Below are 10,881 nucleotides of genomic sequence, written 5' to 3'. Positions count from 1 at the left end.
TTTTTCCTACTTATCTTTTGTTTATGGTATTGTCTATTCCGTAACTCTTATTTGTGGCCTTGGTTTATCTGTCCGTTGGGTTATTTCCCTTTGGATGGATTTGGTGTTGTGGTTGAGATCTAAGAAATTTTCTCTATGTTCTAAATATGAAGATATCTTGGAATATAGGTGGAATTAAGGAGAAAATTAAAATCTAGAATATCTCTAGGATTATTAAGAAATATTCAATTGATATTTTGTTTATTGGTGAAACTTATTGTCCTGACTTTTTCGGCCTTGGTCCTAAAGCTTCCCAGGCCTTTACTCTCTTCTCTCTAATCGTGGAGCCTTCAACTAGGGGATCTAAAACATTGAGGGGGGGGGGTGTTCTTGATTTTTGCAAAAGCTTTCTATCCTATTAGGGTTGCAAGTTTGGCCGTAGTAGCCCTGATCCGCCTATCCCTCCTTCAGCCTGAATAGTGCTTGGGCTCAACTTTTAGCCCTGAGGCAAGCCATGGACAAAATATTCTAGGCTAGAATTAGGGCTAAGGTTGGGCCCCGTGATCATGGGTTCGGCTCTTGCCCGCGTTCTTCTCCCCCGTTCTTCTTCCTCTCCCCTTCCCTTTTCCTCTTGTGTTTTTTTTCATCGTGCTGTTCTGTCCCCCCTCTTCTTTTCTCTGGTTTGTCCCCTCTCCTTTTTCTTTTGTGCTTTGCTCGTCTTCCCCCTTTTCTCCGTCCCGCTTCTTCCCGTTTGCTGTTTGTTGTGCCCGTCCTCTCTCTGCTTTTTTCTTGTTTTGTTTCCTTTCCTTGCTTGTTTTTTTTCCTCTTTCGCCTCGTGTTTGTGCCCTTTTTTTTTCGTGTCCCCTCGTCTTGTCCCTTTTTTTTTTCTCGTCGCCTCGTGTTCCCTTCCCTTTTGCTTTTTCTTTTTTTTTTTTTTGCGTTATTGCGTTTGGCCTGCGCCTGACGCTGTCCCTTCTTGTTTGTCCCATTTTGGCTATAGTTTTGACCTTGATTTTGTCCATGATTCTGACTTATTTGGCCCCTGAATTAGGGCTAAGGGTGGGGCCTAGAACACTATTTGTCCCATTTTTGCCCTAATTCAACTCCTGATTTGGTCCATGATCTTGACCATAAGTTTGGCCTTGATTCTGACTATAATTTGGGTCCTAATTTTGACCCTAATTTTTTGCTTTGATTATGACCCTAACTTCCATCCTAATATTGATTTTCATACTTACTTTGATCCAAGCTCTAAATTTTGACCCTAAGTCATTTTGATACAATGAGTCCACTTATTTTTATATTATTTTTCATTTCTATTGATGTTATCATTTAGTTAAAAACAATCAGAAATTTTTTTATTTAATTTTTTTCTATGTTATAATAAAAACAAACTAAGTCATTTGTTATATCCTACATTCTTATTAAATATATTTATGTAAAAACAATTGTTGGCTTACTTAGAATAAAAATTATAATCCAATTTAATTGGGGGCTTGAAAATCAAAATTATAATTAAACTGGGCTAGATTTTAAAGGCCATCATAAATTATTACTCATAACTAGGGATTGGGGCGCGCGGATACCTCCGCGCAGCCCACTATATGCCGTTGCACATAAAATGACGACTGGGGGTGGGGCTTAACAATTTAGACTATTTCTTAAATTACAAACTTCCCTCGTTAATCAAATTTTCAAAGAGGGTCGTAGACCCTACCTTTGCCGGTTTCTCTCTCCGGTGCCGCTGTCCTCTCCGTGTTTTCCTTGTGCTTCGTTTTCTCTCCTCTGGTGGTTCTCTTGTTTGTTCCTGTTGTTGCCGCTCTTGTTCTTCCGGTTTTCTGCGTTCATGTTTGTCTGCTGTTCTTTGTTTGGGGTGTCCGTGTCTCCTTCTTTTGGGTCCTCTTCCCGGTTTTCTTCTCCTTTTTTTTTTTTTTGTTTCGTGGGTTTGGGTCCTCTGTTCTTCGTTGGGGTGTTTCCTTCGTTTTGGTCCGTCTTCCCCGTGTTCTCTTGGTTCTTGCGTTGCTTTCTTGTTGCCTGGCGTTTGCAGCTTCGGTGGCTGTTGCTCTTCGCCTTGCGGTGTGTCTCGCCCTGGCGTTTGGTTGTCTTTTGTATGGGGCTTCTCCCTTTTTCCCGTTCTGTTTTGCTTTTCTGCTCTTTTTGGCTCGCCTGGCTTGGGTTTCTGGGCTCTCGTAGTTCCGTCCTGGCGCGTCTCGCCTTTGGTTTCGGGTGCTGTTCTTCTCCCCCTCTGAGGGTTTCACCTCTTGGCTGAGGACCTCGATTTTTATGAAGGATCTTTGACAGAGGCCCGGTGATGCCTGTTCACCGGAGATGGCCGTAATGGGGTTGGTTCCCGTTCCTTGCGCCCTATTTTTGTTATTTTGATTCTATCAGGGTTGTTTTTGTATTCTCATAACTTTTGCTTTTAACTCTAATCTCTGTGCCCATTCTGGCCTATTTTTTATTATGCCGGTGTCGTGATCTTGCTGCGCGGAGGTTCCCGCGCCGCCCTCCCTCTAGGGCATTATACAATAAAAATTTCAATTATTATTCTAGGTACTTTTTAATAATCTTCCACAAAAACAAGTTTAAGTGAGTGTGTACTAGCCAGCCTCATACTATAAACAAAAATTGAAAACCAATTCAAGTCATTCTTGTACCTAAGCATTACTTTTATAAATCAACAATCCTAATTTGGAACATCTAAATAAAATGTTCTTAAGAGAAATTAGAATGACATGATCTATAGATTAATTTTTTTATATCTCATAATGCATTAAAAAAAAAAAACTTTTTAACCATATTAATTGTTGATAAAAGATAATGCATCGGCCTCCAATGATGTGAAGTATTTAATATCTATTGTATATATTTTTTATTAATAAATCAATAAATGAACATGAAATCAACTTGCAAAGAGATTGACAAATAAATTGTCGTTCGAATGCAATTCATTGTATTTTTTTAATGTAAGAACCTCATTGTTCAATCCATAATTGACCAAATTATTGGTATTATTTGAAAAAAAATTAATTTTGAAGAATAAAATATAATAACCTATGTTCTTCCACTGTTGATGTCCATTCACTTATATCATTTGTGAGAGTCACTGTAACCAATAAATATGCATTTGCAGGAGCGATATTACAATTTTATTGTTATAGGGACGAAGCCAAGAACAAAAGGCACATTTATACACAAGTAATTGCAAATAATCAAGTAGAGTTTTAAATAAAACTTAAAAAACACTCTGATTATGAAGAGTTGCAATAGGAAGCCAATTGATCAAGTAGATTGTTGTCTCAAATGCAGTTAACCAAAAAGACATAGGAACACCTTAATGAGAAGATTGAGGTGCAATACCTCGAATAGAATGAACTAATTGAGAGGGAAAAGAGGCATTACTATGATTTAAATTAAAATTACCCATTTGACAATCTTCACAAATAGAGTGGGATTGGGGACTAAACTAATGAAGCTGAATTTCGAAAAATAAAAACAAGACATTTAGAAGAAAGATGACCTAGACGATCATGCCACATAGTTTTGGAGATTTTTTTGTCAACAAATGCTTGAGGTGGTGAAGGAGATGCCTGCAATGAGGCTGGAAAAAAAAAAATAGAGGTATTCATTCCTTAGAGTAGGATAGAGCTAGAACGAGGATCCTTCACAAAACAAGAAGGGTGAAATTCTAAAATTACATTATTATTAGAGGTGAATTTACTAACAAATAGCAATTTTTTTGTAATTTTAAGAACATGAAGAATGTCATTAAATGAAACGAGTGAGTGGGGCTAGAAAGAATAGAATGTCAGTATGTGTTATGGCCAAACCTTTAACTTACCAACTTTAACTTTGTCAGATCCATTATAGGGAGTGGTCATATGTAGATTGTCCAGTGCAAAAGTAAGATGGTGAGATGTGCCTAAGTTAGGGTACTACGCAGTATCTAAAGAAGGGGTTAGTGGGTTACTAGTAAGCCTATAGGAGATAAACAATGGGGTGGTCCTTGAAAAGTTCGGTTATATTTGTTGTAGTAGTCGAGACCAAAGTGATTGCCACCTTGACAAATCTAATAGAGAGTAGAAGCTCCTGGATGATTAAGGTTATGTGAGAAGCGTCCACGGCCACTTCCACGTTTGTTGAGATACCCATGGCCACAACCAAAACAGCAATTGGAAGAGTTCTATGATTGAAAGGGGGTGGTATGGCTACTTTGTTTGCTTCAACCGATGGAAGATCCAAAATTAAGAGAACGCTGCTCTTTGAGAATTTCTAGACTATAAACAGGACCAGTGAAGTGATCAAGACTAAAAGGATCAATACGATTCATATTCAGTACCAAGGCCACAAAGAATAGTGAGACTGATGTTTGCATAAAAAATAGGATGAGAAGCAACAACTAAATTTGCAACAATTTTTCTAACATTCCGGAGATTGCCATCCATAGAGGAGGAGCCCTTTTAAATTTGCATGAGTTGATGTTTGAGCCGTATAATTCATGCTTGAGAGTGAAAGCATAGGTGCGTTTGAGAGTAAGTCATGCTACTTAAGAAGAAGATATACCAACAATATAAGTCATGGATTGAGTAGTGAGAGAAGAAAATAATCCAGCTTAGAATTAGTTGATCCTGTCATTTCCAAAGGGAATGCTTTGGAGTTGTAGGCGGTGGGGATGGAAAGCTTCCATCAACACACCCTAAAAGATCATATGGCATGAACTATGCACACCAAAAAAGGAAATTGGTGTTGTCCAATTTAATGAGAAGATGTTGGATCACGTTTGAAGGAGAGATGAGGGACGAAGCAAAAGAGGAAGAAGTGGTGGTGGAGTATTAGTGCTAGACATGATGTTTTAAACAACCGATTCCTCCTTTTCTTTATTCTGTGTAATAACCATAAAAAGAATAAATGGAAAGAAGGAGACGATAGTCGTTATTGAGTCGCAGCAAAAGGAAGAACGAAACAAAGATAAAGGAGAAGAAAGAGCATAATTGAAGGGAAGATCTGTTTCTTTCTTCTTCTTTTCTTCTTTTTTTTTTTCCCTTTTGGGACAATAGTCAGAGGCTCTGATACCATTCAAGAGAAAGAGGTGTATTAGCCATAAGCTCTATGTGAGCTATACTGGATTTAGTTATAGTGTTTGTATTAGAAGAGTTATGATAATACAAGAAAAGAAAGATAGAATGAAACTAGAGTCAAATGATTATGATGTTAGGGTTGTGCCTCTTTGAGTTTGAGTTTGAGTTTGAGTGAGATAATAATAACATGCCTGAAAATGAAGTTTGAATACAAATATCGTTAAACTTTACATAGGGGAATCCAGAGAGAGAAGAGAAAGGAAAATTAAAAGTGTCATCCGCCATAAAATGAAAATACGATGTACATACCCAATTCATTTCTAGAAACAATCAAAAACATAAAGGTCTTGAACAAAGAATTTATGCAAGGGATTAGCATCTTTTTTCATATCACCAGGTATGAAAAAACATAGGAAGAAGAGTATGCATTATTAAGTGGAAGATAATAACATAACATCACTTGTAAACAAGCAAGAAGTTCGAGAGAAAATGGGAGGAACAAAAACTATATCCCCTTGTAACTCACTGCTGCAGCTGCATGATTTTCCCAAAGAAGATCAAACGAGTGAATCACAAACAAAGAGATAGAGAGATTGCACTTACCTAGAAGCCTCCATTGATGGCTAGAATCTAAAACCCCAAACCCACTTTGAGCTTCTAGTGTTTCTCAAACTAGAGACACTTGATGGGTCATCAACGGATGCATAATTGATAACCAAGCATCAAATAAGCACTTAATCAATACACTAATTTTGACCTTCAGAATTGCTAAATCTTGCAATTTCTATTGAAGAAACTTTGCAAGGGACGAATACCCAAAAAATTTTCCTTCTCCCAAAAAGTCTTCACTCCCTTCCTCCCCCATTGGAGGACCATTAAATTATCTGCCCAAATATCTCTAAAATTGCAAAGCAATGGAGAAACTAGGGAAGATCCAGATAAAGGTATAGTGGCAAAAATCCTTCAGTTACATAATGGAAAAGACGGACAAGAGACATGGCATGTAAACAATCCTACATTTGTATCATTCCACTTCCTTACCCATTAACCAATGTAATGCTCACTCTTTCTTACCTTTTTTTTTTTTTTTTTGGTTGGGGGAGGATGTAGAAAAGTAATTTTTTTTTTTTTATTTTTATTTTTTTTTTTTTTTTTGGGATTGGAGGGTGGGGAATTTTTTTTTTTTTCGGGGGTGGGGGGAGGATGTAGAAAAGTAATACTCATTCTTTGAAACCCAAGAAGAACACCTACTTTGATATCACCAGGGAGAACATTAAAGCAGTTGAACCAGTGAGGTAAACACGAAACAACCAGAAAAATTGGAGCTATGAATATTAAGCTTAGGAGCAAGACAAAAGAGTACCACCATATAGCTCTGTTCAGCCCACCCCTACACTTTGAAAACCTAAAATTTTTACATGATACGAAACCCCAGCATAACCCAAACCAAACATATTATACCAAACCAGGTCATGTAATACAATCAGCTCAATTCGCCATATTATCAATCAAGCAGATCGACCACTGGATTCTTTTTGAAGGCATCTACTTGGGCCAATTTTGCTGCCACTGCTTTGTTCGGGAATATGTTGTCAGCCTTCATCCTTTCCCTGAACCCATACGCTGGAGTCTTGGCATTCAAATAAGCCTGAAGAAGAACATCAAATGGTCGGAGCCGACCAGCATAACCCGCCCGTTTCAACCTGTTGAACATCTTCTCAGCATTATGGAAATCACCCATTTCTGCATATTGGTCCATGATTATGATATGAGAATTAAATAATGGTTTCACTTTCTACGAGCTCTGCTGAGCTGCCTTCTGCATTATTTCATCTGCCTTCTCCACCTCCCCAGCCTGTACATAAAGCTTTACGAGCCCATCCAATATAAATGGATCAATACGGCATCCACTATCAATCATCCGCTTCGCAAGATCTTTTCCTTTGGCCAGCAGTTTATCTCCTGCATAAACCTTCAATAGAGCAGCATAAATCTTTGATGACATCTTCCAAGTAGTGAACGTCTCTTCAAATACAGCTTCTGCCTCCTCTACCTTCCCAAGCTTACCCCAAGCTTCAATGGCAGCAACGCACTCCTCGAGCTGGGGTTTTGACTGACATGCCTTCCAGACTGCAAATTCCAGGTTTAAGCTTGATCCCGTGGAGATGCACCTTATTTTTCATGCCTAGAGCCACTCTCTAGCCCTTAGGGCCTTAACCATTTCAAACCGGATCTTCTACAAAAAAAGAAAAAGCAAAAATTCATTACCCTGAATTGTAAAACTCTTCAGAAATGAGTCATGGATATCTTCTACAAATAGAAAAAGCATAAATTCATGGATGTCTTGCATTCAGAAATCTGTTGTGAGCAGAATATTATGTAGTCAGATATTCTATTTTCTTCTACCCAAAAAAAAGAAAAAAAATGTTCTATTTTCATAAACTAGTCAATAATATTGTATCCAAAAATAAAAAGCACACCTCAAGATATGTGGCAAAAAACATAGATACCTGACAAATACGTTAAATTTACATAAACAACCCAAAACGTCATATAATATTGTATAAAACTCCATTAGTATTTTATGTTAAATCATGATTAAATGTTGGGGTAATTGTATTACAAATTCTTCAAATACACAAAAATGAAATTGCAATACACTTGAAAGATGAAGATCTTTAGCAAATTCGGAGAGCTTGAAGTTGCAACCGAACGAACCACCGATGGATGACGTTGAGTCACACCTTGAGTGCTGTCTTTAAGGTAATTGATGCACCCTACTACCAAGGGTTCTTCGCACCACCACCTCCAAGATAAAGCAACCTCCAACTAGAAGATAAGGTAGTTCTTCTAGTCCCTTCAAGGAGCGAAAAGCTAGAGCACAACACTTAGACAAATTCAAATAAATAAATTTACTTTGTAAACCAAATTATGCAAGTGTGAGGAGTGTCTCCATTGCACACCACATGCAAGGAAATGTTGGGTTTATATAGGCTCAAACCTCACCTTACACCCCTTAGGATTCTTAAGGCAATGAATTGGAAAATCAATTCTCCACTAATGAGAATAAACCCCCTTGACCTAACCTCCCCACTACTTGGAGAAGTAACTCTCATATTCACTTCTTTGGAATGAATTGGATTTAATCCATTCAAAGACCTTAACCCCACTCATGGTAATGGCCATGAATGGTCATGAAGTTGAAATGAGAAATGAAGGTCAAGAGTTAGAATTTGAGTAAATTCCATCATTCAAGTAAGCCCACCTCATCACCATGATCAAGACCTTTAAGACCCATGACCAATGTCATGAAGAGCCTCATAACCAAGGTCATGAAGGGCCTCCTTTACTCATAATGCCTCATTACCACCCTTACCTCATGGGTCCCACACACTAACAAAATAATTAAATAAAAGAAAAACAAAAACTAATTTTGAAACTTAATATAGATTTTTAATAAAAAACCTAACATTAAATAATTTAATTTTCAAAACTACGCTAATTCTCATGTGGATTTACCTTCTTGACTTTACTAAATAAACGATCATTGATAATTAATTTTATCCTTGAAAGTAGGGAATGTTTTATGTATCAATATTGTCACTTTCTATCCTAGATAATATTTGTTTCTTGTAATTAAGGAATGTTTTAGGCATCAAGATCCATCCTTTGTTGATGGGTTCAATAAAATATCTCTAGGATTGAAGTTGTCGATTACCACCCTAAATCTTGGTTTCTTCAAACCCTAAAAACTATGGTGTTCTATCCCTTTTGTCCTCCTGTTAAATTTCTATGTAGAAATGAATTTTATATAGGACAGGTAGAAGCTTTGGAAATTGCTAATTAGATTGTCAGATTTCTATGAGTCCTAAAAGCAAAGGTGTTTGCCAAATCTTTTCAAATCCCCTTTTTTTCTATTTTTTTTTCTTTTTTCTGTTCACACTCTTTCCCTACATATTTTAATTTCTTCATTAGGGACATATTAATTTTGACTTTTCAACTTTGACCAAGCCTCCTGTACGTAAAGCCCTTTAAAACTAGTTGGTGCTTATCCTAACAACGAATGGACAATATGGTGAGAAAAACAATGAACGGACAAGAAAACAAATAAGATTGAGAGAGAGAGAAAGTCAATTTGGAGGATGGAAATTGCCAACAAATAGTAGAAGAGGGAGAAAGAGATCCAACATTGTTGTAACTAGCAACAAGTGTTTCTCTATTGTGTGGTTGGACCAAGTCGGTTACTACAAGATCCCACAATCCAAGTTACCCCAGATTCCAATAATAAACAATCACGATCATTGTAGTCACCTTTAAATACCCCAGAACCATTGATCTCTGTTTAACGTAGAGAGAAGAGAGAGCTAGAATGGCAAATAAAACTGTAGCAGTGTTTGTGATGTGCGTGGTTCTCCTTTCATTAACGCTGAACCTACCAAAGGCAGAGGCTGAGTTTGGATACATCACCTGTTTGAAAGATTGTCTCAAAGAATGCTTAGGCTCTGGGTTGGGCCATAACCCTTGCGAGATGAAGTGTGATTCGGATTGTGGAGCCAAAGATAAATATGGTAAGATACACTACTCCAATCTCATGCACGTGAAATCCTGTTAAGAGTTGATTTGAAGTGAAGAATGCATCATTTGGTGGTTTCAAGAAACTGTTCCAGTGTAGCATTGGTTTGAGTCCAGATCCTTTTCACCCAGGTGCACAATCCATTCCATTTTTTTCTCCCAGACACAGGTAGGCCGGAGTGGCCGGCCTGCGTCAAGTTGAAGTTGAGTGTGAGAGGGGAAAATGGGTGGATTGTGCACCTTGGTGGAGAGGATCTGAATTATACTACCTTTCTGTCTTTTTTAAGGTTCATGCCTACTACCAATTAAAAAAAAAATGAAACTGGTCGTCGATTATTTATCAGGCCAGGCTAGACTTGACCGCACCTAGCTAGATTTGATGTGAAAAAGGCTGGACCAAGTTTGCCTGTTGGTTGTTCAGGCCAAGCTGGGCTAGTCTCAAGCACGTACCAGACGATGTCAATTTTGGTTAGATTGACTCACATCTAGATAGGCACTTGATGGGCTGAAACATTGGACCTAGACTGACCTACTAGTAACCAAGCTAAGCCTATGCTGACATATTTAGGAAATATTTGAGATTCCTTGGTAGAAGATTATACTTCCCTTACATCCCTCCATCACGTTTAGGAAGGGGATTCATTTCTAGTTTACATTGTTAGTGATCAGAAGCAAGCCCTCCTCCTAAATATGTGATGGAAGAGATGTGAGGAAAACACAATCTTCAACTTCTTTTTTTTTTGTTTGCCATCCCGGTTTCCAAGGCTTTGCCCTGACTAATCCGGTATTCGACTCGGGTTGCACACCTGGCTGTGGTGGGTGAGTCTCCCAGCGGGGCTTTTTTGCATCCATAAAGTTTCGATACCCGAACCTTGCTTAAGCGGACCAAGCTGCTTTACCACTTGGACCAACCCCCGTTGGTCACAATCTTCTACTTCTATGGATTGAAGATCTAGACTCTTTAGCACATGGATTAGGTCTATGTGGGACTTTAGTCTATCGGGTTCTCCCTCCAAAATGAGGGGAAAAAATCTTATGCTTGGTTGACAATAAGTGTAGGAAAAGATACAGAATAAAACATAATAAAAAGAACCATGAGGAATGTTTAATTCATGTGTTTATCTCCCTAATGTATACTTTATAATGAGTTTCCCTCTTCAAATTAAAAAAAAATAATAATAAATTGCATTTTTCTCTCATTATGTAACCATTTCTTGCTTAAAAAAAATGTAATCTTATCCAGCTTCCTATG

General features: G+C 37.8%; 1 pseudogene; it reads right to left on the bottom strand.

The window, feature by feature from the left end:
• Positions 1-6,425: 6,425 nt before the first annotated feature.
• On the bottom strand, positions 6,426-7,610 carry LOC149021385 (pentatricopeptide repeat-containing protein At1g80270, mitochondrial pseudogene; annotated as a pseudogene).
• Positions 7,611-10,881: the final 3,271 nt, after the last annotated feature.

The sequence above is a fragment of the Hakea prostrata genome, chromosome 3, assembly GCF_041222555.1.
Source record: "Hakea prostrata isolate BN-2017 chromosome 3, UWA_Hpros_2, whole genome shotgun sequence".
In the NCBI taxonomy this organism is placed as follows: domain Eukaryota; kingdom Viridiplantae; phylum Streptophyta; class Magnoliopsida; order Proteales; family Proteaceae; genus Hakea; species Hakea prostrata.
Note: the sequence above shows the minus strand (reverse complement) of the source record. Positions and strands in the feature narration are given on the sequence as shown.